The sequence below is a fragment of the Salminus brasiliensis genome, chromosome 2 (genome assembly GCF_030463535.1).
Source record: "Salminus brasiliensis chromosome 2, fSalBra1.hap2, whole genome shotgun sequence".
Taxonomy (NCBI): Eukaryota; Metazoa; Chordata; class Actinopteri; order Characiformes; family Bryconidae; genus Salminus; species Salminus brasiliensis.
Genome location: NC_132879.1, coordinates 59,144,759 through 59,172,501, shown reverse-complemented (window position 1 = coordinate 59,172,501; position 27,743 = coordinate 59,144,759). Strand labels below are relative to the sequence as shown.

Sequence of the window (27,743 nt, the reverse complement as noted above, 5' to 3'; positions counted from 1 at the left end):
AAAAATGTACGAAACAAATCTTTGCCAAGTGTGACGAACCAAAGGTCCTGCGTTTGCCTGGAAACCGACCCGGGGCAACAGCTTGGAGGCAGCTATGCTATCACCTGTGTCACCAACGCTGCAAAAGCCACCGATGTTGACTCTGTTTCAAGGACCGAGGTACAAAGTTTCAGGTGGGACGTTGGTCCCGAAACCTGTCGTTGTCATTGTAGGACACAAGCACACAACTGCCCAGGGCCTGGTTTCTGTAGTGTAGTGGTTATCACATTTGCTTTACACGCGAAAGGTCCCTTGTTCGAAACCAGGCAGAAACAATGACTTTTGGGTTGGATTTTGATAGTTCTAGTTTTCGTTTTGGCCTCTCTGGCAGACACACTGTTAAAAGGAACACTGGAGAATGCAGTCATCAATCCTGCTACCACTTACACGCTGAGCCTGCGCTCCACCATTTCAGCTAATTCCCCCTGGGGAAGAATTTGATGTTTGCCTGTCATGGCAAGAACATAACAATTTACAAGGTGAAAGAGCGCTGACAGTCCACACCTACATTCTCTGGACTTTCATTCTAGCGTTCCGAGTTCAAATCCCGATGGATCCTGTCTTTCCGAAAAGACAAAAAAGGGGCGTGGCCTTTGTACTCCATGTCATGCTTCAGAAAAGAAAAGCCACTGTGCAGTAGTGACTCAAGGTCATGGAGTTTGCTGACAATATTTGAGATGTTGAGATGCCTGACCAAGTCCTTCAACTGAGAAAGAGTTTCCTTTCACAAGGAGTCAGACTTCTGAAAGAATGAGCATGACAGACTGATGCAGAAAGATGCAGATCTGCTACCTCAGCCCAGATCCGTACTGTCATCTGTTGCTGAAGAACCTCATCCAGCGGCTCCCTAGTTAGTATAGTGGATAGTATCTCTGCCTATCACGCGGAAGACCTGGGTTCGATTCCCCGATGGGGAGATTGTGACTTTTTTCGGTTCTAACGACAGACGTGACAGAGGCGGCCAAAGCTTGAAAAGCAAAATGTTGCCAAGTACAATGTGCCAAAAGCCATGCATTGGCCAGGAATCGAACCCGGGTCAACTGCTTGGAAGGCAGCTATGCTCACCACTATACCACCAATGCTACACACTCAACCACAGTAAGTGTAATACACAGTAACCTGGCCAAGTCCTTCAAACGGATGAAGAGATTCCTTTCAAAAGGAGTCAAACTGCTGAAAGGAACAGCTTGACAGGCTGATGCACACAACTGCAGAGCTGCTACCTCAGCCCTGATCCGCATTGTTGTCTGATGCAAAATAGGACCCAGCTATGCCTTCGTAAGCAGTGAAGTGGACAGTATCTATGCCTTTCACGCGGAAGACCGGGATTTGATTCCCCGATGGAGAGGTTGTCTTTTATTCTGTTCTTTCGACAGAAGTGTAAAAATGTACGAAACAAATCTTTGGCAAGTGTGATGAACCACAGGTCCTGCGTTTGCCTGGAAACCGACCCGGGGCAACAGCTTGGAGGCAGCTATGCTATCACCTGTGTCACCAACGCTGCAAAAGCCACCGATGTTGACTCTGTTTCAAGGACCGAGGTACAAAGTTTCAGGTGGGACGTTGGTCCCGAAACCTGTCGTTGTCATTGTAGGACACAAGCACACAACTGCCCAGGGCCTGGTTTCTGTAGTGTAGTGGTTATCATATTTGCTTTACACGCGAAAGGTCCCTTGTTCGAAACCAGGCAGAAACAATGACTTTTGGGTTGGATTTTGATAGTTCTAGTTTTCGTTTTGGCCTCTCTGGCAGACACACTGTTAAAAGGAACACTGGAGAATGCAGGCATCAATCCTGCTACCACTTACACGCTGAGCCTGCGCTCCACCATTTCAGCTAATTCCCCCTGGGGAAGAATTTGATGTTTGCCTGTCATGGCAAGAACATAACAATTTACAAGGTGAAAGAGCGCTGGCAGTCCACGCCTACATTCTCTGGACTTTCATTCTAGCGTTCCGAGTTCAAATCCCGATGGATCCTGTCTTTCCGAAAAGACAAAAAAGGGGCGTGGCCTTTGTACTCCATGTCATGCTTCAGAAAAGAAAAGCCACTGTGCAGTAGTGACTCAAGGGCATGGTGTTTGCTGACAATATTTGAGATGTTGAGATGCCTGACCAAGTCCTTCAACTGAGAAAGAGATTCCTTTCAAAAGGAGTCAAACTGCTGAAAGGAACAGCTTGACAGGCTGATGCACACAACTGCAGAGCTGCTACCTCAGCCCAGATCCGCACTGTCACCTGTTGCAGAAGAACCTCACCCAGCGGCTTCCTCGTTAGTATAGTGGATAGTATCTCCGCCTGTCACGCGGAAGACCGGGGTTCGATTCCCTGACGGGGAGATTGTGATTTTTTTCGGTTCTAACGACAGACGTGACAGAGGCAGCCAAACCTTGAAAAGCAAAATGTTGCCAAGTACAATGCGCCAAAAGCCATGCATTGGCCGGGAATCGAACCCGGGTCAACTGCTTGGAAGGCAGCTATGCTCACCACTATACCACCAATGCTACACACGCGACCACAGAAAGTGCAATACACAGTAACCTGGCCAAGTCCTTCAAACAGATGAAGAGATTCCTTTCAAAAGGAGTCAAACTGCTGAAAGGAACAGCTTGACAGGCTGATGCACACAACTGCAGAGCTGCTACCTCAGCCCTGATCCGCACTGTTGTCTGATGCAAAATAGGACCCAGCTATGCCTTCGTAAGCAGTGAAGTGGACAGTATCTATGCCTTTCACGTGGAAGACCAGGATTGGATTCCCCGATGGAGAGGTTGTCTTTTATTCTGTTCTTTCGACAGAAGTGTAAAAATGTACGAAACAAATCTTTGCCAAGTGTGACGAACCAAAGGTCCTGCTTTTGACTGGAAACCGACCCGGGGCAACAACTTGGAGGCAGCTATGCTATCACCTGTGTCACCAACGCTGCAAAAGCCACCGATGTTGACTCTGTTTCAAGGACCGAGGTACAAAGTTTCAGGTGGGACGTTGGTCCCGAAACCTGTCGTTGTCATTGTAGGACACAAGCACACAACTGCCCAGGGCCTGGTTTCTGTAGTGTAGCGGTTATCACGTTTGCTTTACACGTGAAAGGTCCCTGGTTCGAAACCAGGCAGAAACAGTGACTTTTGGGTTGGATTTTTATAGTTCTAGTTTTCGTTTTGGCCTCTCTGGCAGACACACTGTTAAAAGGAACACTGGAGAATGCAGGCATCAATCCTGCTACCACTTACACGCTGAGCCAGTGCTCCACCATTTCAGCTAATTCCCCCTGGGGAAGAATTTGATGTTTGCCTGTCATGGCAAGAACATAAGAATTTACAAGGTCAAAGAGCGCTGGCAGTCCACGCCTACACTCTCTGGACTTTCATTCTAGCGTTCCGAGTTCAAATCCCGATGGATCCTGTCTTTCCGAAAAGACAAAAAAGGGGCGTGGCCTTTGTACTCCATGTCATGCTTCAGAAAAGAAAAGCCACTGTGCAGTAGTGACTCAAGGGCATGGTGTTTGCTGACAATATTTGAGATGTTGAGACGCCTGACCAAGTCCTTCAACTGAGAAAGAGTTTCCTTTCACAAGGAGTCAGACTTCTGAAAGAATGAGCATGACAGACTGATGCAGAAAGATGCAGATCTGCAACCTCAGCCCAGATCCGTACTGTCATCTGTTGCTGAAGAACATCACCCAGGGGCTTCCTCGTTAGTATAGTGGATAGTATCTCCGCCTGTCACGCGGAAGACCGGGGTTCGATTCCCCGACGGGGAGATTGTGATTTTTTTCGGTTCTAACGACAGCCGTGACAGAGGCGGCCAATGCTTGAAAAGCAAAATGTTGCCAAGTACAATGCGCCAAAAGCCACGCATTGGCCGGGAATCGAACCCGGGTCAACTGCTTGGAAGGCAGCTATGCTCACCACTATACCACCAATACTACACACTTAACCACAGTAAATGTAATACACAGTAACCTGGCCAAGTCCTTCAAACAGATGAAGAGATTCCTTTCAAAAGGAGTCAAACTGCTGAAAGGAACAGCTTGACAGGCTGATGCACACAACTGCAGAGCTGCTACCTCAGCCCTGATCCGCACTGTTGTCTGATGCAAAATAGGACCCAGCTATGCCTTCGTAAGCAGTGAAGTGGACAGTATCTATGCCTTTCACGTGGAAGACCAGGATTGGATTCCCCGATGGAGAGGTTGTCTTTTATTCTGTTCTTTCGACAGAAGTGTAAAAATGTACGAAACAAATCTTTGCCAAGTGTGACGAACCAAAGGTCCTGCTTTTGACTGGAAACCGACCCGGGGCAACAACTTGGAGGCAGCTATGCTATCACCTGTGTCACCAACGCTGCAAAAGCCACCGATGTTGACTCTGTTTCAAGGACCGAGGTACAAAGTTTCAGGTGGGACGTTGGTCCCGAAACCTGTCGTTGTCATTGTAGGACACAAGCACACAACTGCCCAGGGCCTGGTTTCTGTCTCTCTGGCAGACACACTGTTAAAAGGAACACTGGAGAATGCAGGCATCAATCCTGCTACCACTTACACGCTGAGCCAGCGCTCCACCATTTCAGCTAATTCCCCCTGGGGAAGAATTTGATGTTTGCCTGTCATGGCAAGAACATAAGAATTTACAAGGTCAAAGAGCGCTGGCAGTCCACGCCTACATTCTCTGGACTTTCATTCTAGCGTTCCGAGTTCAAATCCCGATGGATCCTGTCTTTCCGAAAAGACAAAAAAGGGGCCTGGCCTTTGTACTCCATGTCATGCTTCAGAAAAGAAAAGCCACTGTGCAGTAGTGACTCAAGGGCATGGTGTTTGCTGACAATATTTGAGATGTTGAGATGCCTGACCAAGTCCTTCAACTGAGAAAGAGTTTCCTTTCACAAGGAGTCAGACTTCTGAAAGAATGAGCATGACAGACTGATGCAGAAAGATGCAGATCTGCAACCTCAGCCCAGATCCGTACTGTCATCTGTTGCTGAAGAACCTCACCCAGGGGCTTCCTCGTTAGTATAGTGGTTAGTATCTCCGCCTGTCACGTGGAAGACCGGGGTTCGATTCCCCGACGGGGAGATTGTGATTTTTTTCGGTTCTAACGACAGACGTGACAGAGGCGGCCAAATCTTGAAAAGCAAAATGTTGCCAAGTACAATGCGCCAAAAGCCATGCATTGGCCGGGAATCGAACCCGGGTCAACTGCTTGGAAGGCAGCTATGCACACCACTATACCACCAATGCTACACACTTAACCACAGAAAGTGCAATACACAGTAACCTGGCCAAGTCCTTCAAACAGATGAAGAGATTCCTTTCAAAAGGAGTCAAACTGCTGAAAGGAACAGTTTCACAGGCTGATGCACACAACTGCAGAGCTGCTACCTCAGCCCTGATCCGCATTGTTGTCTGATGCAAAATAGGACCCAGCTATGCCTTCGTAAGCAGTGAAGTGGACAGTATCTATGCCTTTCACGCGGAAGACCGGGATTGGATTCCCCGATGGAGAGGTTGTCTTTTATTCTGTTCTTTCGACAGAAGTGTAAAAATGTACGAAACAAATCTTTGCCAAGTGTGACGAACCAAAGGTCCTGCGTTTGCCTGGAAACCGACCCGGGGCAACAGCTTGGAGGCAGCTATGCTATCACCTGTGTCACCAACGCTGCAAAAGCCACCGATGTTGACTCTGTTTCAAGGACCGAGGTACAAAGTTTCAGGTGGGACGTTGGTCCCGAAACCTGTCGTTGTCATTGTAGGACACAAGCACACAACTGCCCAGGGCCTGGTTTCTGTAGTGTAGTGGTTATCAAGTTTGCTTTACACGCGAAAGGTCCCTGGTTCGAAACCAGGCAGAAACAATGACCTTTGGGTTGGATTTCGATAGTTCTAGTTTTCGTTTTGGCCTCTCTGGCGGACACACTGTTAAAAGGAACACTGGAGAATGCAGGCATCGATCCTGCTACCACTTACACGCTGAGCCAGCGCTCCACCATTTGAGCTAATTACCCCTGGGGAAGAATTTGATGTTTGCCTGTCATGGCAAGAACATAAGAATTTACAAGGTCAAAGAGCGCTGGCAGTCCACGCCTACACTCTCTGGACTTTCATTCTAGCGTTCCGAGTTCAAATCCCGATGGATCCTGTCTTTCCGAAAAGACAAAAAAGGGGCGTGGCCTTTGTACTCCATGTCATGCTTCAGAAAAGAAAAGCCACTGTGCAGTAGTGACTCAAGGGCATGGTGTTTGCTGACAATATTTGAGATGTTGAGACGCCTGACCAAGTCCTTCAACTGAGAAAGAGTTTCCTTTCACAAGGAGTCAGACTTCTGAAAGAATGAGCATGACAGACTGATGCAGAAAGATGCAGATCTGCAACCTCAGCCCAGATCCGTACTGTCATCTGTTGCTGAAGAACATCACCCAGGGGCTTCCTCGTTAGTATAGTGGATAGTATCTCCGCCTGTCACGCGGAAGACCGGGGTTCGATTCCCCGACGGGGAGATTGTGATTTTTTTCGGTTCTAACGACAGCCGTGACAGAGGCGGCCAATGCTTGAAAAGCAAAATGTTGCCAAGTACAATGCGCCAAAAGCCACGCATTGGCCGGGAATCGAACCCGGGTCAACTGCTTGGAAGGCAGCTATGCTCACCACTATACCACCAATACTACACACTTAACCACAGTAAATGTAATACACAGTAACCTGGCCAAGTCCTTCAAACAGATGAAGAGATTCCTTTCAAAAGGAGTCAAACTGCTGAAAGGAACAGCTTGACAGGCTGATGCACACAACTGCAGAGCTGCTACCTCAGCCCTGATCCGCACTGTTGTCTGATGCAAAATAGGACCCAGCTATGCCTTCGTAAGCAGTGAAGTGGACAGTATCTATGCCTTTCACGTGGAAGACCAGGATTGGATTCCCCGATGGAGAGGTTGTCTTTTATTCTGTTCTTTCGACAGAAGTGTAAAAATGTACGAAACAAATCTTTGCCAAGTGTGACGAACCAAAGGTCCTGCTTTTGACTGGAAACCGACCCGGGGCAACAACTTGGAGGCAGCTATGCTATCACCTGTGTCACCAACGCTGCAAAAGCCACCGATGTTGACTCTGTTTCAAGGACCGAGGTACAAAGTTTCAGGTGGGACGTTGGTCCCGAAACCTGTCGTTGTCATTGTAGGACACAAGCACACAACTGCCCAGGGCCTGGTTTCTGTAGTGTAGTGGTTATCACGTTTGCTTTACACGTGAAAGGTCCCTGGTTCGAAACCAGGCAGAAACAGTGACTTTTGGGTTGGATTTTTATAGTTCTAGTTTTCGTTTTGGCCTCTCTGGCAGACACACTGTTAAAAGGAACACTGGAGAATGCAGGCATCAATCCTGCTACCACTTACACGCTGAGCCAGCGCTCCACCATTTCAGCTAATTCCCCCTGGGGAAGAATTTGATGTTTGCCTGTCATGGCAAGAACATAAGAATTTACAAGGTCAAAGAGCGCTGGCAGTCCACGCCTACATTCTCTGGACTTTCATTCTAGCGTTCCGAGTTCAAATCCCGATGGATCCTGTCTTTCCGAAAAGACAAAAAAGGGGCCTGGCCTTTGTACTCCATGTCATGCTTCAGAAAAGAAAAGCCACTGTGCAGTAGTGACTCAAGGGCATGGTGTTTGCTGACAATATTTGAGATGTTGAGATGCCTGACCAAGTCCTTCAACTGAGAAAGAGTTTCCTTTCACAAGGAGTCAGACTTCTGAAAGAATGAGCATGACAGACTGATGCAGAAAGATGCAGATCTGCAACCTCAGCCCAGATCCGTACTGTCATCTGTTGCTGAAGAACCTCACCCAGGGGCTTCCTCGTTAGTATAGTGGTTAGTATCTCTGCCTGTCACGTGGAAGACCGGGGTTCGATTCCCCGACGGGGAGATTGTGATTTTTTTCGGTTCTAACGACAGACGTGACAGAGGCGGCCAAAGCTTGAAAAGCAAAATGTTGCCAAGTACAATGCGCCAAAAGCCATGCATTGGCCGGGAATCGAACCCGGGTCAACTGCTTGGAAGGCAGCTATGCACACCACTATACCACCAATGCTACACACTTAACCACAGAAAGTGCAATACACAGTAACCTGGCCAAGTCCTTCAAACAGATGAAGAGATTCCTTTCAAAAGGAGTCAAACTGCTGAAAGGAACAGTTTCACAGGCTGATGCACACAACTGCAGAGCTGCTACCTCAGCCCTGATCCGCATTGTTGTCTGATGCAAAATAGGACCCAGCTATGCCTTCGTAAGCAGTGAAGTGGACAGTATCTATGCCTTTCACGCGGAAGACCGGGATTGGATTCCCCGATGGAGAGGTTGTCTTTTATTCTGTTCTTTCGACAGAAGTGTAAAAATGTACGAAACAAATCTTTGCCAAGTGTGACGAACCAAAGGTCCTGCGTTTGCCTGGAAACCGACCCGGGGCAACAGCTTGGAGGCAGCTATGCTATCACCTGTGTCACCAACGCTGCAAAAGCCACCGATGTTGACTCTGTTTCAAGGACCGAGGTACAAAGTTTCAGGTGGGACGTTGGTCCCGAAACCTGTCGTTGTCATTGTAGGACACAAGCACACAACTGCCCAGGGCCTGGTTTCTGTAGTGTAGTGGTTATCAAGTTTGCTTTACACGCGAAAGGTCCCTGGTTCGAAACCAGGCAGAAACAATGACCTTTGGGTTGGATTTCGATAGTTCTAGTTTTCGTTTTGGCCTCTCTGGCGGACACACTGTTAAAAGGAACACTGGAGAATGCAGGCATCGATCCTGCTACCACTTACACGCTGAGCCAGCGCTCCACCATTTGAGCTAATTCCCCCTGGGGAAGAATTTGATGTTTGCCTGTCATGGCAAGAACATAACAATTTACAAGGTGAAAGAGCGCTGGCAGTCCACGCCTACATTCTCTGGACTTTCATTCTAGCGTTCCGAGTTCAAAACCCGATGGATCCTGTCTTTCCGAAAAGACAAAAAAGGGGCGTGGCCTTTGTACTCCATGTCATGCTTCAGAAAAGAAAAGCCACTGTGCAGTAGTGACTCAAGGGCATGGTGTTTGCTGACAATATTTGAGATGTTGAGATGCCTGACCAAGTCCTTCAACTGAGAAAGAGATTCCTTTCACAAGGAGTCAGACTTCTGAAAGAATGAGCATGACAGACTGATGCAGAAAGATGCAGATCTGCAACCTCAGCCCAGATCCGTACTGTCATCTGTTGCTGAAGAACCTCACCCAGGGGCTTCCTCGTTAGTATAGTGGTTAGTATCTCTGCCTGTCACGTGGAAGACCGGGGTTCGATTCCCCGACGGGGAGATTGTGATTTTTTTCGGTTCTAACGACAGACGTGACAGAGGCGGCCAAAGCTTGAAAAGCAAAATGTTGCCAAGTACAATGCGCCAAAAGCCATGCATTGGCCGGGAATCGAACCCAGGTCAACTGCTTGGAAGGCAGCTATGCACACCACTATACCACCAATGCTACACACTTAACCACAGAAAGTGCAATACACAGTAACCTGGCCAAGTCCTTCAAACAGATGAAGAGATTCCTTTCAAAAGGAGTCAAACTGCTGAAAGGAACAGTTTCACAGGCTGATGCACACAACTGCAGAGCTGCTACCTCAGCCCTGATCCGCATTGTTGTCTGATGCAAAATAGGACCCAGCTATGCCTTCGTAAGCAGTGAAGTGGACAGTATCTATGCCTTTCACGCGGAAGACCGGGATTGGATTCCCCGATGGAGAGGTTGTCTTTTATTCTGTTCTTTCGACAGAAGTGTAAAAATGTACGAAACAAATCTTTGCCAAGTGTGACGAACCAAAGGTCCTGCGTTTGCCTGGAAACCGACCCGGGGCAACAGCTTGGAGGCAGCTATGCTATCACCTGTGTCACCAACGCTGCAAAAGCCACCGATGTTGACTCTGTTTCAAGGACCGAGGTACAAAGTTTCAGGTGGGACGTTGGTCCCGAAACCTGTCGTTGTCATTGTAGGACACAAGCACACAACTGCCCAGGGCCTGGTTTCTGTAGTGTAGTGGTTATCAAGTTTGCTTTACACGCGAAAGGTCCCTGGTTCGAAACCAGGCAGAAACAATGACCTTTGGGTTGGATTTCGATAGTTCTAGTTTTCGTTTTGGCCTCTCTGGCGGACACACTGTTAAAAGGAACACTGGAGAATGCAGGCATCGATCCTGCTACCACTTACACGCTGAACCAGCGCTCCACCATTTGAGCTAATTCCCCCTGGGGAAGAATTTGATGTTTGCCTGTCATGGCAAGAACATAAGAATTTACAAGGTCAAAGAGCGCTGGCAGTCCACGCCTACATTCTCTGGACTTTCATTCTAGCGTTCCGAGTTCAAATCCCGATGGATCCTGTCTTTCCGAAAAGACAAAAAAGGGGCCTGGCCTTTGTACTCCATGTCATGCTTCAGAAAAGAAAAGCCACTGTGCAGTAGTGACTCAAGGGCATGGTGTTTGCTGACAATATTTGAGATGTTGAGATGCCTGACCAAGTCCTTCAACTGAGAAAGAGTTTCCTTTCACAAGGAGTCAGACTTCTGAAAGAATGAGCATGACAGACTGATGCAGAAAGATGCAGATCTGCAACCTCAGCCCAGATCCGTACTGTCATCTGTTGCTGAAGAACCTCACCCAGGGGCTTCCTCGTTAGTATAGTGGTTAGTATCTCCACCTGTCACGTGGAAGACCGGGGTTCGATTCCCCGACGGGGAGATTGTGATTTTTTTCGGTTCTAACGACAGACGTGACAGAGGCGGCCAAAGCTTGAAAAGCAAAATGTTGCCAAGTACAATGCGCCAAAAGCCATGCATTGGCCGGGAATCGAACCCAGGTCAACTGCTTGGAAGGCAGCTATGCACACCACTATACCACCAATGCTACACACTTAACCACAGAAAGTGCAATACACAGTAACCTGGCCAAGTCCTTCAAACAGATGAAGAGATTCCTTTCAAAAGGAGTCAAACTGCTGAAAGGAACAGTTTCACAGGCTGATGCACACAACTGCAGAGCTGCTACCTCAGCCCTGATCCGCATTGTTGTCTGATGCAAAATAGGACCCAGCTATGCCTTCGTAAGCAGTGAAGTGGACAGTATCTATGCCTTTCACGCGGAAGACCGGGATTGGATTCCCCGATGGAGAGGTTGTCTTTTATTCTGTTCTTTCGACAGAAGTGTAAAAATGTACGAAACAAATCTTTGCCAAGTGTGACGAACCAAAGGTCCTGCGTTTGCCTGGAAACCGACCCGGGGCAACAGCTTGGAGGCAGCTATGCTATCACCTGTGTCACCAACGCTGCAAAAGCCACCGATGTTGACTCTGTTTCAAGGACCGAGGTACAAAGTTTCAGGTGGGACGTTGGTCCCGAAACCTGTCGTTGTCATTGTAGGACACAAGCACACAACTGCCCAGGGCCTGGTTTCTGTAGTGTAGTGGTTATCACATTTGCTTTACACGCGAAAGGTCCCTTGTTCGAAACCAGGCAGAAACAATGACTTTTGGGTTGGATTTTGATAGTTCTAGTTTTCGTTTTGGCCTCTCTGGCAGACATACTGTTAAAAGGAACACTGGAGAATGCAGGCATCGATCCTGCTACCACTTACACGCTGAGCCAGCGCTCCACCATTTCAGCTAATTCCCCCTGGGGAAGAATTTGATGTTTGCCTGTCATGGCAAGAACATAAGAATTTACAAGGTCAAAGAGCGCTGGCAGTCCACGCCTACATTCTCTGGACTTTCATTCTAGCGTTCCGAGTTCAAATCCCGATGGATCCTGTCTTTCCGAAAAGACAAAAAAGGGGCCTGGCCTTTGTACTCCATGTCATGCTTCAGAAAAGAAAAGCCACTGTGCAGTAGTGACTCAAGGGCATGGTGTTTGCTGACAATATTTGAGATGTTGAGATGCCTGACCAAGTCCTTCAACTGAGAAAGAGTTTCCTTTCACAAGGAGTCAGACTTCTGAAAGAATGAGCATGACAGACTGATGCAGAAAGATGCAGATCTGCAACCTCAGCCCAGATCCGTACTGTCATCTGTTGCTGAAGAACCTCACCCAGGGGCTTCCTCGTTAGTATAGTGGTTAGTATCTCCGCCTGTCACGTGGAAGACCGGGGTTCGATTCCCCGACGGGGAGATTGTGATTTTTTTCGGTTCTAACGACAGACGTGACAGAGGCGGCCAAAGCTTGAAAAGCAAAATGTTGCCAAGTACAATGCGCCAAAAGCCATGCATTGGCCGGGAATCGAACCCAGGTCAACTGCTTGGAAGGCAGCTATGCACACCACTATACCACCAATGCTACACACTTAACCACAGAAAGTGCAATACACAGTAACCTGGCCAAGTCCTTCAAACAGATGAAGAGATTCCTTTCAAAAGGAGTCAAACTGCTGAAAGGAACAGTTTCACAGGCTGATGCACACAACTGCAGAGCTGCTACCTCAGCCCTGATCCGCATTGTTGTCTGATGCAAAATAGGACCCAGCTATGCCTTCGTAAGCAGTGAAGTGGACAGTATCTATGCCTTTCACGCGGAAGACCGGGATTGGATTCCCCGATGGAGAGGTTGTCTTTTATTCTGTTCTTTCGACAGAAGTGTAAAAATGTACGAAACAAATCTTTGCCAAGTGTGACGAACCAAAGGTCCTGCGTTTGCCTGGAAACCGACCCGGGGCAACAGCTTGGAGGCAGCTATGCTATCACCTGTGTCACCAACGCTGCAAAAGCCACCGATGTTGACTCTGTTTCAAGGACCGAGGTACAAAGTTTCAGGTGGGACGTTGGTCCCGAAACCTGTCGTTGTCATTGTAGGACACAAGCACACAACTGCCCAGGGCCTGGTTTCTGTAGTGTAGTGGTTATCAAGTTTGCTTTACACGCGAAAGGTCCCTGGTTCGAAACCAGGCAGAAACAATGACCTTTGGGTTGGATTTCGATAGTTCTAGTTTTCGTTTTGGCCTCTCTGGCGGACACACTGTTAAAAGGAACACTGGAGAATGCAGGCATCGATCCTGCTACCACTTACACGCTGAGCCAGCGCTCCACCATTTGAGCTAATTACCCCTGGGGAAGAATTTGATGTTTGCCTGTCATGGCAAGAACATAACAATTTACAAGGTCAAAGAGCGCTGGCAGTCCACGCCTACACTCTCTGGACTTTCATTCTAGCGTTCCGAGTTCAAATCCCGATGGATCCTGTCTTTCCGAAAAGACAAAAAAGGGGCGTGGCCTTTGTACTCCATGTCATGCTTCAGAAAAGAAAAGCCACTGTGCAGTAGTGACTCAAGGGCATGGTGTTTGCTGACAATATTTGAGATGTTGAGACGCCTGACCAAGTCCTTCAACTGAGAAAGAGTTTCCTTTCACAAGGAGTCAGACTTCTGAAAGAATGAGCATGACAGACTGATGCAGAAAGATGCAGATCTGCAACCTCAGCCCAGATCCGTACTGTCATCTGTTGCTGAAGAACATCACCCAGGGGCTTCCTCGTTAGTATAGTGGATAGTATCTCCGCCTGTCACGCGGAAGACGGGGGTTCGATTCCCCGACGGGGAGATTGTGATTTTTTTCGGTTCTAACGACAGACGTGACAGAGGCGGCCAATGCTTGAAAAGCAAAATGTTGCCAAGTACAATGCGCCAAAAGCCACGCATTGGCCGGGAATCGAACCCAGGTCAACTGCTTGGAAGGCAGCTATGCACACCACTATACCACCAATGCTACACACTTAACCACAGAAAGTGCAATACACAGTAACCTGGCCAAGTCCTTCAAACAGATGAAGAGATTCCTTTCAAAAGGAGTCAAACTGCTGAAAGGAACAGTTTCACAGGCTGATGCACACAACTGCAGAGCTGCTACCTCAGCCCTGATCCGCATTGTTGTCTGATGCAAAATAGGACCCAGCTATGCCTTCGTAAGCAGTGAAGTGGACAGTATCTATGCCTTTCACGCGGAAGACCGGGATTGGATTCCCCGATGGAGAGGTTGTCTTTTATTCTGTTCTTTCGACAGAAGTGTAAAAATGTACGAAACAAATCTTTGCCAAGTGTGACGAACCAAAGGTCCTGCGTTTGCCTGGAAACCGACCCGGGGCAACAGCTTGGAGGCAGCTATGCTATCACCTGTGTCACCAACGCTGCAAAAGCCACCGATGTTGACTCTGTTTCAAGGACCGAGGTACAAAGTTTCAGGTGGGACGTTGGTCCCGAAACCTGTCGTTGTCATTGTAGGACACAAGCACACAACTGCCCAGGGCCTGGTTTCTGTAGTGTAGTGGTTATCAAGTTTGCTTTACACGCGAAAGGTCCCTGGTTCGAAACCAGGCAGAAACAATGACCTTTGGGTTGGATTTCGATAGTTCTAGTTTTCGTTTTGGCCTCTCTGGCGGACACACTGTTAAAAGGAACACTGGAGAATGCAGGCATCGATCCTGCTACCACTTACACGCTGAGCCAGCGCTCCACCATTTGAGCTAATTACCCCTGGGGAAGAATTTGATGTTTGCCTGTCATGGCAAGAACATAACAATTTACAAGGTCAAAGAGCGCTGGCAGTCCACGCCTACACTCTCTGGACTTTCATTCTAGCGTTCCGAGTTCAAATCCCGATGGATCCTGTCTTTCCGAAAAGACAAAAAAGGGGCGTGGCCTTTGTACTCCATGTCATGCTTCAGAAAAGAAAAGCCACTGTGCAGTAGTGACTCAAGGGCATGGTGTTTGCTGACAATATTTGAGATGTTGAGACGCCTGACCAAGTCCTTCAACTGAGAAAGAGTTTCCTTTCACAAGGAGTCAGACTTCTGAAAGAATGAGCATGACAGACTGATGCAGAAAGATGCAGATCTGCAACCTCAGCCCAGATCCGTACTGTCATCTGTTGCTGAAGAACATCACCCAGGGGCTTCCTCGTTAGTATAGTGGATAGTATCTCCGCCTGTCACGCGGAAGACGGGGGTTCGATTCCCCGACGGGGAGATTGTGATTTTTTTCGGTTCTAACGACAGACGTGACAGAGGCGGCCAATGCTTGAAAAGCAAAATGTTGCCAAGTACAATGCGCCAAAAGCCACGCATTGGCCGGGAATCGAACCCGGGTCAACTGCTTGGAAGGCAGCTATGCTCACCACTATACCACCAATACTACACACTTAACCACAGTAAATGTAATACACAGTAACCTGGCCAAGTCCTTCAAACGGATGAAGAGATTCCTTTCAAAAGGAGTCAAACTGCTGAAAGGAACAGCTTGACAGGCTGATGCACACAACTGCAGAGCTGCTACCTCAGCCCTGATCCGCATTGTTGTCTGATGCAAAATAGGACCCAGCTATGCCTTCGTAAGCAGTGAAGTGGACAGTATCTATGCCTTTCACGCGGAAGACCGGGATTTGATTCCCCGATGGAGAGGTTGTCTTTTATTCTGTTCTTTCGACAGAAGTGTAAAAATGTACGAAACAAATCTTTGCCAAGTGTGACGAACCAAAGGTCCTGCGTTTGCCTGGAAACCGACCCGGGGCAACAGCTTGGAGGCAGCTATGCTATCACCTGTGTCACCAACGCTGCAAAAGCCACCGATGTTGACTCTGTTTCAAGGACCGAGGTACAAAGTTTCAGGTGGGACGTTGGTCCCGAAACCTGTCGTTGTCATTGTAGGACACAAGCACACAACTGCCCAGGGCCTGGTTTCTGTAGTGTAGTGGTTATCACATTTGCTTTACACGCGAAAGGTCCCTTGTTCGAAACCAGGCAGAAACAATGACTTTTGGGTTGGATTTTGATAGTTCTAGTTTTCGTTTTGGCCTCTCTGGCAGACATACTGTTAAAAGGAACACTGGAGAATGCAGGCATCGATCCTGCTACCACTTACACGCTGAGCCAGCGCTCCACCATTTGAGCTAATTACCCCTGGGGAAGAATTTGATGTTTGCCTGTCATGGCAAGAACATAACAATTTACAAGGTCAAAGAGCGCTGGCAGTCCACGCCTACACTCTCTGGACTTTCATTCTAGCGTTCCGAGTTCAAATCCCGATGGATCCTGTCTTTCCGAAAAGACAAAAAAGGGGCGTGGCCTTTGTACTCCATGTCATGCTTCAGAAAAGAAAAGCCACTGTGCAGTAGTGACTCAAGGGCATGGTGTTTGCTGACAATATTTGAGATGTTGAGACGCCTGACCAAGTCCTTCAACTGAGAAAGAGTTTCCTTTCACAAGGAGTCAGACTTCTGAAAGAATGAGCATGACAGACTGATGCAGAAAGATGCAGATCTGCAACCTCAGCCCAGATCCGTACTGTCATCTGTTGCTGAAGAACCTCACCCAAGGGCTTCCTCGTTAGTATAGTGGATAGTATCGCCGCCTGTCACGCGGAAGACCGGGGTTCGATTCCCCGACGGGGAGATTGTGATTTTTTTCGGTTGTAACGACAGACGTGACAGAGGCAGCCAAACCTTGAAAAGCAAAATGTTGCCAAGTACAATGCGCCAAAAGCCATGCATTGGCCGGGAATCGAACCCGGGTCAACTGCTTGGAAGGCAGCTATGCTCACCACTATACCACCAATGCTACACACTTAACCACAGAAAGTGCAATACACAGTAACCTGGCCAAGTCCTTCAAACAGATGAAGAGATTCCTTTCAAAAGGAGTCAAACTGCTGAAAGGAACAGCTTGACAGGCTGATGCACACAACTGCAGAGCTGCTACCTCAGCCCTGATCCGCATTGTTGTCTGATGCAAAATAGGACCCAGCTATGCCTTCGTAAGCAGTGAAGTGGACAGTATCTATGCCTTTCACGCGGAAGACCGGGATTGGATTCCCCGATGGAGAGGTTGTCTTTTATTCTGTTCTTTCGACAGAAGTGTAAAAATGTACGAAACAAATCTTTGCCAAGTGTGACGAACCAAAGGTCCTGCGTTTGCCTGGAAACCGACCCGGGGCAACAGCTTGGAGGCAGCTATGCTATCACCTGTGTCACCAACGCTGCAAAAGCCACCGATGTTGACTCTGTTTCAAGGACCGAGGTACAAAGTTTCAGGTGGGACGTTGGTCCCGAAACCTGTCGTTGTCATTGTAGGACACAAGCACACAACTGCCCAGGGCCTGGTTTCTGTAGTGTAGTGGTTATCAAGTTTGCTTTACACGCGAAAGGTCCCTGGTTCGAAACCAGGCAGAAACAATGACCTTTGGGTTGGATTTCGATAGTTCTAGTTTTCGTTTTGGCCTCTCTGGCGGACACACTGTTAAAAGGAACACTGGAGAATGCAGGCATCGATCCTGCTACCACTTACACGCTGAGCCAGCGCTCCACCATTTGAGCTAATTACCCCTGGGGAAGAATTTGATGTTTGCCTGTCATGGCAAGAACATAACAATTTACAAGGTCAAAGAGCGCTGGCAGTCCACGCCTACACTCTCTGGACTTTCATTCTAGCGTTCCGAGTTCAAATCCCGATGGATCCTGTCTTTCCGAAAAGACAAAAAAGGGGCGTGGCCTTTGTACTCCATGTCATGCTTCAGAAAAGAAAAGCCACTGTGCAGTAGTGACTCAAGGGCATGGTGTTTGCTGACAATATTTGAGATGTTGAGACGCCTGACCAAGTCCTTCAACTGAGAAAGAGTTTCCTTTCACAAGGAGTCAGACTTCTGAAAGAATGAGCATGACAGACTGATGCAGAAAGATGCAGATCTGCAACCTCAGCCCAGATCCGTACTGTCATCTGTTGCTGAAGAACATCACCCAGGGGCTTCCTCGTTAGTATAGTGGATAGTATCTCCGCCTGTCACGCGGAAGACGGGGGTTCGATTCCCCGACGGGGAGATTGTGATTTTTTTCGGTTCTAACGACAGACGTGACAGAGGCGGCCAATGCTTGAAAAGCAAAATGTTGCCAAGTACAATGCGCCAAAAGCCACGCATTGGCCGGGAATCGAACCCGGGTCAACTGCTTGGAAGGCAGCTATGCTCACCACTATACCACCAATACTACACACTTAACCACAGTAAATGTAATACACAGTAACCTGGCCAAGTCCTTCAAACGGATGAAGAGATTCCTTTCAAAAGGAGTCAAACTGCTGAAAGGAACAGCTTGACAGGCTGATGCACACAACTGCAGAGCTGCTACCTCAGCCCTGATCCGCATTGTTGTCTGATGCAAAATAGGACCCAGCTATGCCTTCGTAAGCAGTGAAGTGGACAGTATCTATGCCTTTCACGCGGAAGACCGGGATTTGATTCCCCGATGGAGAGGTTGTCTTTTATTCTGTTCTTTCGACAGAAGTGTAAAAATGTACGAAACAAATCTTTGCCAAGTGTGACGAACCAAAGGTCCTGCGTTTGCCTGGAAACCGACCCGGGGCAACAGCTTGGAGGCAGCTATGCTATCACCTGTGTCACCAACGCTGCAAAAGCCACCGATGTTGACTCTGTTTCAAGGACCGAGGTACAAAGTTTCAGGTGGGACGTTGGTCCCGAAACCTGTCGTTGTCATTGTAGGACACAAGCACACAACTGCCCAGGGCCTGGTTTCTGTAGTGTAGTGGTTATCACATTTGCTTTACACGCGAAAGGTCCCTTGTTCGAAACCAGGCAGAAACAATGACTTTTGGGTTGGATTTTGATAGTTCTAGTTTTCGTTTTGGCCTCTCTGGCAGACATACTGTTAAAAGGAACACTGGAGAATGCAGGCATCGATCCTGCTACCACTTACACGCTGAGCCAGCGCTCCACCATTTGAGCTAATTACCCCTGGGGAAGAATTTGATGTTTGCCTGTCATGGCAAGAACATAACAATTTACAAGGTCAAAGAGCGCTGGCAGTCCACGCCTACACTCTCTGGACTTTCATTCTAGCGTTCCGAGTTCAAATCCCGATGGATCCTGTCTTTCCGAAAAGACAAAAAAGGGGCGTGGCCTTTGTACTCCATGTCATGCTTCAGAAAAGAAAAGCCACTGTGCAGTAGTGACTCAAGGGCATGGTGTTTGCTGACAATATTTGAGATGTTGAGACGCCTGACCAAGTCCTTCAACTGAGAAAGAGTTTCCTTTCACAAGGAGTCAGACTTCTGAAAGAATGAGCATGACAGACTGATGCAGAAAGATGCAGATCTGCAACCTCAGCCCAGATCCGTACTGTCATCTGTTGCTGAAGAACCTCACCCAAGGGCTTCCTCGTTAGTATAGTGGATAGTATCGCCGCCTGTCACGCGGAAGACCGGGGTTCGATTCCCCGACGGGGAGATTGTGATTTTTTTCGGTTGTAACGACAGACGTGACAGAGGCAGCCAAACCTTGAAAAGCAAAATGTTGCCAAGTACAATGCGCCAAAAGCCATGCATTGGCCGGGAATCGAACCCGGGTCAACTGCTTGGAAGGCAGCTATGCTCACCACTATACCACCAATGCTACACACTTAACCACAGAAAGTGCAATACACAGTAACCTGGCCAAGTCCTTCAAACAGATGAAGAGATTCCTTTCAAAAGGAGTCAAACTGCTGAAAGGAACAGCTTGACAGGCTGATGCACACAACTGCAGAGCTGCTACCTCAGCCCTGATCCGCATTGTTGTCTGATGCAAAATAGGACCCAGCTATGCCTTCGTAAGCAGTGAAGTGGACAGTATCTATGCCTTTCACGCGGAAGACCGGGATTGGATTCCCCGAAGGAGAGGTTGTCTTTTATTCTGTTCTTTCAACAGAAGTGTAAAAATGTACGAAACAAATCTTTGCCAAGTATGACGAACCAAAGGTCCTGCGTTTGCCTGGAAACCGACCCGGGGCAACAGCTTGGAGGCAGCTATGCTATCACCTGTGTCACCAACGCTGCAAAAGCCACCGATGTTGACTCTGTTTCAAGGACCGAGGTACAAAGTTTCAGGTGGGACGTTGGTCCCGAAACCTGTCGTTGTCATTGTAGCACACAAGCACACAACTGCCCAGGGCCTGGTTTCTGTAGTGTAGTGGTTATCACCTTTGCTTTACACGCGAAAGGTCCCTGGTTCGAAACCAGGCAGAAACAATGACTTTTGGGTTGGATTTTGATAGTTCTAGTTTTCGTTTTGGCCTCTCTGGCGGACATACTGTTAAAAGGAACACTGGAGAATGCAGGCATCGATCCTGCTACCACTTACACGCTGAGCCAGCGCTCCACCATTTGAGCTAATTCCCCCTGGGGAAGAATTTGATGTTTGCCTGTCATGGCAAGAACATAACAATTTACAAGGTCAAAGAGCGCTAGCAGTCCACGCCTACGCTCTCTGGACTTTCATTCTAGCGTTCCGAGTTCAAATCCCGATGGATCCTGTCTTTCCGAAAAGACAAAAAAGGGGCGTGGCCTTTGTACTCCATGTCATGCTTCAGAAAAGAAAAGCCACTGTGCAGTAGTGACTCAAGGGCATGGTGTTTGCTGACAATATTTGAGATGTTGAGATGCCTGACCAAGTCCTTCAACTGAGAAAGAGTTTCCTTTCACAAGGAGTCAGACTTCTGAAAGAATGAGCATGACAGACTGATGCAGAAAGATGCAGATCTGCAACCTCAGCCCAGATCCGTACTGTCATCTGTTGCTGAAGAACCTCACCCAGGGGCTTCCTCGTTAGTATAGTGGATAGTATCTCTGCCTGTCACGCGGAAGACCTGGTTTCGATTCCCCGACGGGGAGATTGTGATTTTTTTCGGTTCTAACGACAGACGTGACAGAGGCGGCCAAAGCTTGAAAAGCAAAATGTTGCCAAGTACAATGCGCCAAAAGCCATGCATTGGCCGGGAATCGAACCCAGGTCAACTGCTTGGAAGGCAGCTATGCTCACCACTATACCACCAATGCTACACACGCAACCACAGAAAGTGCAATACACAGTAACCTGGCCAAGTCCTTCAAACGGATGAAGAGATTCCTTTCAAAAGGAGTCAAACTGCTGAAAGGAACAGCTTGACAGGCTGATGCACACAACTGCAGAGCTGCTACCTCAGCCCTGATCCGCACTGTTGTCTGATGCAAAATAGGACCCAGCTATGCCTTCGTAAGCAGTGAAGTGGACAGTATCTATGCCTTTCACGTGGAAGACCGGGATTGGATTCCCCGATGGAGAGGTTGTCTTTTATTCTGTTCTTTCGACAGAAGTGTAAAAATGTACGAAACAAATCTTTGCCAAGTGTGACGAACCAAAGGTCCTGCGTTTGCCTGGAAACCGACCCGGGGCAACAGCTTGGAGGCAGCTATGCTATCACCTGTGTCACCAACGCTGCAAAAGCCACCGATGTTGACTCTGTTTCAAGGACCGAGGTACAAAGTTTCAGGTGGGACGTTGGTTCCGAAACCTGTCGTTGTCATTGTAGGACACAAGCACACAACTGCCCAGGGCCTGGTTTCTGTAGTGTAGTGGTTATCACATTCGCTTTACACGCTAAAGGTCCCTGGTTCGAAACCAGGCAGAAACAGTGACTTTTGGGCTGGATTTTGATAGTTCTAGTTTTCGTTTTGGCCTCTCTGGCGGACACACTGTTAAAAGGAACACTGGAGAATGCAGGCATCGATCCTGCTACCACTTACACGCTGAGCCAGCGCTCCACCATTTGAGCTAATTCCCCCTGGGGAAGAATTTGATGTTTGCCTGTCATGGCAAGAACATAACAATTTACAAGGTCAAAGAGCGCTAGCAGTCCACGCCTACGCTCTCTGGACTTTCATTCTAGCGTTCCGAGTTCAAATCCCGATGGATCCTGTCTTTCCGAAAAGACAAAAAAGGGGCGTGGCCTTTGTACTCCATGTCATGCTTCAGAAAAGAAAAGCCACTGTGCAGTAGTGACTCAAGGGCATGGTGTTTGCTGACAATATTTGAGATGTTGAGATGCCTGACCAAGTCCTTCAACTGAGAAAGAGTTTCCTTTCACAAGGAGTCAGACTTCTGAAAGAATGAGCATGACAGACTGATGCAGAAAGATGCAGATCTGCAACCTCAGCCCAGATCCGTACTGTCATCTGTTGCTGAAGAACCTCACCCAGGGGCTTCCTTGTTAGTATAGTGGATAGTATCTCTGCCTGTCACGCGGAAGACCTGGTTTCGATTCCCCGACGGGGAGATTGTGTTTTTTTTCGGTTCTAACGACAGACGTGAAAGAGGCGGCCAAACCTTGAAAAGCAAAATGTTGCCAAGAACAATGCGCCAAAAGCCATGCATTGGCCGGGAATCGAACCCAGGTCAACTGCTTGGAAGGCAGCTATGCTCACCACTATACCACCAATGCTACACACGCAACCACAGAAAGTGCAATACACAGTAACCTGGCCAAGTCCTTCAAACGGATGAAGAGATTCCTTTCAAAAGGAGTCAAACTGCTGAAAGGAACAGCTTGACAGGCTGATGCACACAACTGCAGAGCTGCTACCTCAGCCCTGATCCGCACTGTTGTCTGATGCAAAATAGGACCCAGCTATGCCTTCGTAAGCAGTGAAGTGGACAGTATCTATGCCTTTCACGTGGAAGACCGGGATTGGATTCCCCGATGGAGAGGTTGTCTTTTATTCTGTTCTTTCGACAGAAGTGTAAAAATGTACAAAACAAATCTTTGCCAAGTGTGACGAACCAAAGGTCCTGCGTTTGCCTGGAAACCGACCCGGGGCAACAGCTTGGAGGCAGCTATGCTATCACCTGTGTCACCAACGCTGCAAAAGCCACCGATGTTGACTCTGTTTCAAGGACCGAGGTACAAAGTTTCAGGTGGGACGTTGGTCCCGAAACCTGTCGTTGTCATTGTAGCACACAAGCACACAAGTGCCCAGGGCCTGGTTTCTGTAGTGTAGTGGTTATCACCTTTGCTTTACACGCGAAAGGTCCCTGGTTCGAAACCAGGCAGAAACAATGACTTTTGGGTTGGATTTTGATAGTTCTAGTTTTCGTTTTGGCCTCTCTGGCGGACATACTGTTAAAAGGAACACTGGAGAATGCAGGCATCGATCCTGCTACCACTTACACGCTGAGCCAGCGCTCCACCATTTGAGCTAATTACCCCTGGGGAAGAATTTGATGTTTGCCTGTCATGGCAAGAACATAACAATTTACAAGGTCAAAGAGCGCTGGCAGTCCACGCCTACACTCTCTGGACTTTCATTCTAGCGTTCCGAGTTCAAATCCCGATGGATCCTGTCTTTCCGAAAAGACAAAAAAGGGGCGTGGCCTTTGTACTCCATGTCATGCTTCAGAAAAGAAAAGCCACTGTGCAGTAGTGACTCAAGGGCATGGTGTTTGCTGACAATATTTGAGATGTTGAGATGCCTGACCAAGTCCTTCAACTGAGAAAGAGTTTCCTTTCACAAGGAGTCAGACTTCTGAAAGAATGAGCATGACAGACTGATGCAGAAAGATGCAGATCTGCAACCTCAGCCCAGATCCGTACTGTCATCTGTTGCTGAAGAACCTCACCCAGGGGCTTCCTCATTAGTATAGTGGATAGTGTCTCCGCCTGTCACGCGGAAGACCTGGTTTCGATTCCCCGACAGGGAGATTGTGATTTTTTTCGGTTCTAACGACAGACGTGACAGAGGCGGCCAAACCTTGAAAAGCAAAATGTTGCTAAGTACAATGCGCCAAAAGCCATGCATTGGCCGGGAATCGAACCCTGGTCAACTGCTTGGAAGGCAGTTATGCTCACCACTATACCACCAATGCTACACACTTAACCACAGAAAGTGCAATACACAGTAACCTGGCCAAGTCCTTCAAACAGATGAAGAGATTCCTTTCAAAAGGAGTCAAACTGCTGAAAGGAACAGCTTGACAGGCTGATGCACACAACTGCAGAGCTGCTACCTAAGCCCTGATCCGCATTGTTGTCTGATGCAAAATAAGACCCAGCTATGCCTTCGTAAGCAGTGAAGTGGACAGTATCTATGCCTTTCACGCGGAAGACCGGGATTGGATTCCCCGAAGGAGAGGTTGTCTTTTAATCTGTTCTTTCGACAGAAGTGTAAAAATGTACGAAACAAATCTTTGCCAAGTATGACGAACCAAAGGTCCTGCGTTTGCCTGGAAACCGACCCGGGGCAACAGCTTAGAGGCAGCTATGCTATCACCTGTGTCACCAACGCTGCAAAAGCCACCGATGTTGACTCTGTTTCAAGGACCGAGGTACAAAGTTTCAGGTGGGACGTTGGTCCCGAAACCTGTCGTTGTCATTGTAGGACACAAGCACACATCTGCCCAGGGCCTGGTTTCTGTAGTGTAGTGGTTATCACATTTGCTTTACACGCGAATGGTCTCTTGTTCGAAACCAGGCAGAAACAATGACTTTTGGGTTGGATTTTGATAGTTCTAGTTTTCGTTTTGGCCTCTCTGGCGGACATACTGTTAAAAGGAACACTGGAGAATGCAGGCATCGATCCTGCTACCACTTACACGCTGAGCCAGCGCTCCACCATTTGAGCTAATTACCCCTGGGGAAGAATTTGATGTTTGCCTGTCATGGCAAGAACATAACAATTTACAAGGTCAAAGAGCGCTGGCAGTCCACGCCTACATTCTCTGGACTTTCATTCTAGCGTTCCGAGTTCAAATCCCGATGGATCCTGTCTTTCCGAAAAGACAAAAAAGGGGCGTGGCCTTTGTACTCCATGTCATGCTTCAGAAAAGAAAAGCCACTGTGCAGTAGTGACTCAAGGGCATGGTGTTTGCTGACAATATTTGAGATGTTGAGATGCCTGACCAAGTCCTTCAACTGAGAAAGAGTTTCCTTTCACAAGGAGTCAGACTTCTGAAAGAATGAGCATGACAGACTGATGCAGAAAGATGCAGATCTGCAACCTCAGCCCAGATCCGTACTGTCATCTGTTGCTGAAGAACCTCACCCAGGGGCTTCCTCGTTAGTATAGTGGATAGTGTCTCCGCCTGTCACGTGGAAGACCTGGTTTCGATTCCTCGACGGGGAGATTGTGATTTTTTTCGGTTCTAACGACAGACGTGACAGAGGCGGCCAAAGCTTGAAAAGCAAAATGTTGCCAAGTACAATGCGCCAAATGCCATGCATTGGCCGGGAATCGAACCCGGGTCAACTGCTTGGAAGGCAGCTATGCTCACCACTATACCACCAATGCTACACGCTTAAACACAGAAAGTGCAATACACAGTAACCTGGCCAAGTCCTTCAAACGGATGAAGAGATTCCTTTCAAAAGGAGTCAAACTGCTGAAAGGAACAGCTTGACAGGCTGATGCACACAACTGCAGAGCTGCTACCTCAGCCCTGATCCGCACTGTTGTCTGATGCAAAATAGGACCCAGCTATGCCTTCGTAAGCAGTGAAGTGGACAGTATCTATGCCTTTCACGTGGAAGACCGGGATTGGATTCCCCGATGGAGAGGTTGTCTTTTATTCTGTTCTTTCGACAGAAGTGTAAAAATGTACGAAACAAATCTTTGCCAAGTGTGACGAACCAAAGGTCCTGCGTTTGACTGGAAACCGACCCGGGGCAACAACTTGGAGGCAGCTATGCTATCACCTGTGTCACCAACGCTGCAAAAGCCACCGATGTTGACTCTGTTTCAAGGACCGAGGTACAAAGTTTCAGGTGGGATGTTGGTCCCGAAACCTGTCGTTGTCATTGTAGGACACAAGCACACAACTGCCCAGGGTCTGGTTTCTGTAGTGTAGTGGTTATCACATTTGCTTTACACGCGAAAGGTCCCTTGTTCGAAACCAGGCAGAAACAATGACTTTTGGGTTGGATTTTTATAGTTCTAGTTTTCGTTTTGGCCTCTCTGGCGGACACACTGTTAAAAGGAACACTGGAGAATGCAGGCATCGATCCTGCTACCACTTACACGCTGAGCCAGCGCTCCACCATTTGAGCTAATTACCCCTGGGGAAGAATTTGATGTTTGCCTGTCATGGCAAGAACATAACAATTTACAAGGTCAAAGAGCGCTGGCAGTCCTCGCCTACACTCTCTGGATTTTCATTCTAGCGTTCCGAGTTCAAATCCCGATGGATCCTGTCTTTCCGAAAAGACAAAAAAGGGGCGTGGCCTTTGTACTCCATGTCATGCTTCAGAAAAGAAAAGCCACTGTGCAGTAGTGACTCAAGGGCATGGTGTTTGCTGACAATATTTGAGATGTTGAGATGCCTGACCAAGTCCTTCAACTGAGAAAGAGTTTCCTTTCACAAGGAGTCAGACTTCTGAAAGAATGAGCATGACAGACTGATGCAGAAAGATGCAGATCTGCAACCTCAGCCCAGATCCGTACTGTCATCTGTTGCTGAAGAACCTCACCCAGGGGATTCCTCGTTAGTATAGTGGATAGTATCTCCACCTGTCACGCGAAAGACCGGGGTTCGATTCCCCGACGGGGAGATTGTGATTTTTTTCGGTTCTAACGACAGACGTGAAAGAGGCAGCCAAAGCTTGAAAAGCAAAATGTTGCCAAGTACAATGCGCCAAAAGCCATGCATTGGCCGGGAATCGAACCCGGGTCAACTGCTTGGAAGGCAGCTATGCTCACCACTATACCACCAATGCTACACACTTAACCACAGAAAGTGCAATACACAGTAACCTGGCCAAGTCCTTCAAACGGATGAAGAGATTCCTTTCAAAAGGAGTTAAACTGCTGAAAGGAACAGCTTGACAGGCTGATGCACACAACTGCAGAGCTGCTACCTCAGCCCTGATCCGCACTGTTGTCTGATGCAAAATAGGACCCAGCTATGCCTTCGTAAGCAGTGAAGTGGACAGTATCTATGCCTTTCACGTGGAAGACCGGGATTGGATTCCCCGATGGAGAGGTTGTCTTTTATTCTGTTCTTTCGACAGAAGTGTAAAAATGTACGAAACAAATCTTTGCCAAGTATGACGAACCAAAGGTCCTGCGTTTGCCTGGAAACCGACCCGGGGCAACAGCTTGGAGGCAGCTATGCTATCACCTGTGTCACCAACGCTGCAAAAGCCACCGATGTTGACTCTGTTTCAAGGACCGAGGTACAAAGTTTTAGGTGGGACGTTGGTCCTGAAACCTGTCGTTGTCATTGTAGGACACAAGCACACAACTGCCCAGGGCCTGGTTTCTGTAGTGTAGTGGTTATCATGTTCGCTTTACATGCGAAAGGTCCCTGGTTTGAAACCAGGCAGAAACAATGACTTTTGGGTTGGATTTCGATAGTTCTAGTTTTCGTTTTGGCCTCTCTGGCGGACACACTGTTAAAAGGAACACTGGAGAATGCAGGCATCGATCCTGCTACCACTTACACGCTGAGCCAGCGTTCCACCATTTGAGCTAATTACCCCTGGGGAAGAATTTGATGTTTGCCTGTCATGGCAAGAACATAACAATTTACAAGGTCAAAGAGCGCTGGCAGTCCACGCCTACACTCTCTGGACTTTCATTCTAGCGTTCCGAGTTCAAATCCCGATGGATCCTGTCTTTCCAAAAAGACAAAAAAGGGGCGTGGCCTTTGTACTCCATGTCATGCTTCAGAAAAGAAAAGCCACTGTGCAGTAGTGACTCAAGGGCATGGTGTTTGCTGACAATATTTGAGATGTTGAGATGCCTGACCAAGTCCTTCAACTGAGAAAGAGTTTCCTTTCACAAGGAGTCAGACTTCTGAAAGAATGAGCATGACAGACTGATGCAGAAAAATGCAGATCTGCAACCTCAGCCCAGATCCGTACTGTCA

The 27,743-nt window shown here is 48.1% G+C and overlaps 41 non-coding genes across 41 annotated transcripts; 22 read left to right on the top strand and 19 right to left on the bottom strand.

Annotated features, from left to right (window-relative positions):
• Positions 1–241: 241 nt before the first annotated feature.
• On the top strand, positions 242–314 carry trnav-uac (transfer RNA valine (anticodon UAC)). The gene has a single exon. It is a non-coding gene; the product is annotated as a tRNA-Val (tRNA).
• A 735-nt stretch (positions 315–1,049) lies between these two features.
• trnag-ucc (transfer RNA glycine (anticodon UCC)) lies at positions 1,050–1,121 on the bottom strand. The gene has a single exon. It is a non-coding gene; the product is annotated as a tRNA-Gly (tRNA).
• A 541-nt stretch (positions 1,122–1,662) lies between these two features.
• Positions 1,663–1,735, top strand: trnav-uac (transfer RNA valine (anticodon UAC)). The gene has a single exon. It is a non-coding gene; the product is annotated as a tRNA-Val (tRNA).
• A 735-nt stretch (positions 1,736–2,470) lies between these two features.
• Positions 2,471–2,542, bottom strand: trnag-ucc (transfer RNA glycine (anticodon UCC)). Its single transcript has one exon. It is a non-coding gene; the product is annotated as a tRNA-Gly (tRNA).
• A 541-nt stretch (positions 2,543–3,083) lies between these two features.
• On the top strand, positions 3,084–3,156 carry trnav-uac (transfer RNA valine (anticodon UAC)). The gene has a single exon. It is a non-coding gene; the product is annotated as a tRNA-Val (tRNA).
• A 570-nt stretch (positions 3,157–3,726) lies between these two features.
• On the top strand, positions 3,727–3,798 carry trnad-guc (transfer RNA aspartic acid (anticodon GUC)). The gene has a single exon. It is a non-coding gene; the product is annotated as a tRNA-Asp (tRNA).
• Positions 3,799–3,891: 93 nt separating this feature from the next.
• On the bottom strand, positions 3,892–3,963 carry trnag-ucc (transfer RNA glycine (anticodon UCC)). The gene has a single exon. It is a non-coding gene; the product is annotated as a tRNA-Gly (tRNA).
• Positions 3,964–5,037: 1,074 nt separating this feature from the next.
• trnad-guc (transfer RNA aspartic acid (anticodon GUC)) lies at positions 5,038–5,109 on the top strand. The gene has a single exon. It is a non-coding gene; the product is annotated as a tRNA-Asp (tRNA).
• A 93-nt stretch (positions 5,110–5,202) lies between these two features.
• trnag-ucc (transfer RNA glycine (anticodon UCC)) lies at positions 5,203–5,274 on the bottom strand. Its single transcript has one exon. It is a non-coding gene; the product is annotated as a tRNA-Gly (tRNA).
• A 541-nt stretch (positions 5,275–5,815) lies between these two features.
• On the top strand, positions 5,816–5,888 carry trnav-uac (transfer RNA valine (anticodon UAC)). The gene has a single exon. It is a non-coding gene; the product is annotated as a tRNA-Val (tRNA).
• Positions 5,889–6,458: 570 nt separating this feature from the next.
• On the top strand, positions 6,459–6,530 carry trnad-guc (transfer RNA aspartic acid (anticodon GUC)). The gene has a single exon. It is a non-coding gene; the product is annotated as a tRNA-Asp (tRNA).
• Positions 6,531–6,623: 93 nt separating this feature from the next.
• Positions 6,624–6,695, bottom strand: trnag-ucc (transfer RNA glycine (anticodon UCC)). Its single transcript has one exon. It is a non-coding gene; the product is annotated as a tRNA-Gly (tRNA).
• A 541-nt stretch (positions 6,696–7,236) lies between these two features.
• Positions 7,237–7,309, top strand: trnav-uac (transfer RNA valine (anticodon UAC)). The gene has a single exon. It is a non-coding gene; the product is annotated as a tRNA-Val (tRNA).
• Positions 7,310–8,044: 735 nt separating this feature from the next.
• trnag-ucc (transfer RNA glycine (anticodon UCC)) lies at positions 8,045–8,116 on the bottom strand. The gene has a single exon. It is a non-coding gene; the product is annotated as a tRNA-Gly (tRNA).
• Positions 8,117–8,657: 541 nt separating this feature from the next.
• On the top strand, positions 8,658–8,730 carry trnav-uac (transfer RNA valine (anticodon UAC)). The gene has a single exon. It is a non-coding gene; the product is annotated as a tRNA-Val (tRNA).
• Positions 8,731–9,465: 735 nt separating this feature from the next.
• Positions 9,466–9,537, bottom strand: trnag-ucc (transfer RNA glycine (anticodon UCC)). Its single transcript has one exon. It is a non-coding gene; the product is annotated as a tRNA-Gly (tRNA).
• A 541-nt stretch (positions 9,538–10,078) lies between these two features.
• trnav-uac (transfer RNA valine (anticodon UAC)) lies at positions 10,079–10,151 on the top strand. Its single transcript has one exon. It is a non-coding gene; the product is annotated as a tRNA-Val (tRNA).
• Positions 10,152–10,886: 735 nt separating this feature from the next.
• On the bottom strand, positions 10,887–10,958 carry trnag-ucc (transfer RNA glycine (anticodon UCC)). The gene has a single exon. It is a non-coding gene; the product is annotated as a tRNA-Gly (tRNA).
• Positions 10,959–11,499: 541 nt separating this feature from the next.
• Positions 11,500–11,572, top strand: trnav-uac (transfer RNA valine (anticodon UAC)). The gene has a single exon. It is a non-coding gene; the product is annotated as a tRNA-Val (tRNA).
• A 570-nt stretch (positions 11,573–12,142) lies between these two features.
• Positions 12,143–12,214, top strand: trnad-guc (transfer RNA aspartic acid (anticodon GUC)). The gene has a single exon. It is a non-coding gene; the product is annotated as a tRNA-Asp (tRNA).
• A 93-nt stretch (positions 12,215–12,307) lies between these two features.
• Positions 12,308–12,379, bottom strand: trnag-ucc (transfer RNA glycine (anticodon UCC)). Its single transcript has one exon. It is a non-coding gene; the product is annotated as a tRNA-Gly (tRNA).
• Positions 12,380–12,920: 541 nt separating this feature from the next.
• On the top strand, positions 12,921–12,993 carry trnav-uac (transfer RNA valine (anticodon UAC)). Its single transcript has one exon. It is a non-coding gene; the product is annotated as a tRNA-Val (tRNA).
• Positions 12,994–13,728: 735 nt separating this feature from the next.
• trnag-ucc (transfer RNA glycine (anticodon UCC)) lies at positions 13,729–13,800 on the bottom strand. Its single transcript has one exon. It is a non-coding gene; the product is annotated as a tRNA-Gly (tRNA).
• Positions 13,801–14,341: 541 nt separating this feature from the next.
• Positions 14,342–14,414, top strand: trnav-uac (transfer RNA valine (anticodon UAC)). The gene has a single exon. It is a non-coding gene; the product is annotated as a tRNA-Val (tRNA).
• Positions 14,415–15,149: 735 nt separating this feature from the next.
• On the bottom strand, positions 15,150–15,221 carry trnag-ucc (transfer RNA glycine (anticodon UCC)). The gene has a single exon. It is a non-coding gene; the product is annotated as a tRNA-Gly (tRNA).
• Positions 15,222–15,762: 541 nt separating this feature from the next.
• Positions 15,763–15,835, top strand: trnav-uac (transfer RNA valine (anticodon UAC)). Its single transcript has one exon. It is a non-coding gene; the product is annotated as a tRNA-Val (tRNA).
• A 735-nt stretch (positions 15,836–16,570) lies between these two features.
• trnag-ucc (transfer RNA glycine (anticodon UCC)) lies at positions 16,571–16,642 on the bottom strand. Its single transcript has one exon. It is a non-coding gene; the product is annotated as a tRNA-Gly (tRNA).
• A 541-nt stretch (positions 16,643–17,183) lies between these two features.
• Positions 17,184–17,256, top strand: trnav-uac (transfer RNA valine (anticodon UAC)). Its single transcript has one exon. It is a non-coding gene; the product is annotated as a tRNA-Val (tRNA).
• A 735-nt stretch (positions 17,257–17,991) lies between these two features.
• On the bottom strand, positions 17,992–18,063 carry trnag-ucc (transfer RNA glycine (anticodon UCC)). The gene has a single exon. It is a non-coding gene; the product is annotated as a tRNA-Gly (tRNA).
• A 541-nt stretch (positions 18,064–18,604) lies between these two features.
• Positions 18,605–18,677, top strand: trnav-uac (transfer RNA valine (anticodon UAC)). The gene has a single exon. It is a non-coding gene; the product is annotated as a tRNA-Val (tRNA).
• Positions 18,678–19,412: 735 nt separating this feature from the next.
• On the bottom strand, positions 19,413–19,484 carry trnag-ucc (transfer RNA glycine (anticodon UCC)). The gene has a single exon. It is a non-coding gene; the product is annotated as a tRNA-Gly (tRNA).
• A 541-nt stretch (positions 19,485–20,025) lies between these two features.
• Positions 20,026–20,098, top strand: trnav-uac (transfer RNA valine (anticodon UAC)). The gene has a single exon. It is a non-coding gene; the product is annotated as a tRNA-Val (tRNA).
• A 735-nt stretch (positions 20,099–20,833) lies between these two features.
• Positions 20,834–20,905, bottom strand: trnag-ucc (transfer RNA glycine (anticodon UCC)). The gene has a single exon. It is a non-coding gene; the product is annotated as a tRNA-Gly (tRNA).
• Positions 20,906–21,446: 541 nt separating this feature from the next.
• On the top strand, positions 21,447–21,519 carry trnav-uac (transfer RNA valine (anticodon UAC)). The gene has a single exon. It is a non-coding gene; the product is annotated as a tRNA-Val (tRNA).
• A 735-nt stretch (positions 21,520–22,254) lies between these two features.
• Positions 22,255–22,326, bottom strand: trnag-ucc (transfer RNA glycine (anticodon UCC)). The gene has a single exon. It is a non-coding gene; the product is annotated as a tRNA-Gly (tRNA).
• A 541-nt stretch (positions 22,327–22,867) lies between these two features.
• Positions 22,868–22,940, top strand: trnav-uac (transfer RNA valine (anticodon UAC)). The gene has a single exon. It is a non-coding gene; the product is annotated as a tRNA-Val (tRNA).
• Positions 22,941–23,675: 735 nt separating this feature from the next.
• On the bottom strand, positions 23,676–23,747 carry trnag-ucc (transfer RNA glycine (anticodon UCC)). The gene has a single exon. It is a non-coding gene; the product is annotated as a tRNA-Gly (tRNA).
• Positions 23,748–25,096: 1,349 nt separating this feature from the next.
• On the bottom strand, positions 25,097–25,168 carry trnag-ucc (transfer RNA glycine (anticodon UCC)). Its single transcript has one exon. It is a non-coding gene; the product is annotated as a tRNA-Gly (tRNA).
• A 541-nt stretch (positions 25,169–25,709) lies between these two features.
• On the top strand, positions 25,710–25,782 carry trnav-uac (transfer RNA valine (anticodon UAC)). The gene has a single exon. It is a non-coding gene; the product is annotated as a tRNA-Val (tRNA).
• Positions 25,783–26,517: 735 nt separating this feature from the next.
• trnag-ucc (transfer RNA glycine (anticodon UCC)) lies at positions 26,518–26,589 on the bottom strand. The gene has a single exon. It is a non-coding gene; the product is annotated as a tRNA-Gly (tRNA).
• Positions 26,590–27,130: 541 nt separating this feature from the next.
• On the top strand, positions 27,131–27,203 carry trnav-uac (transfer RNA valine (anticodon UAC)). Its single transcript has one exon. It is a non-coding gene; the product is annotated as a tRNA-Val (tRNA).
• Positions 27,204–27,743: the final 540 nt, after the last annotated feature.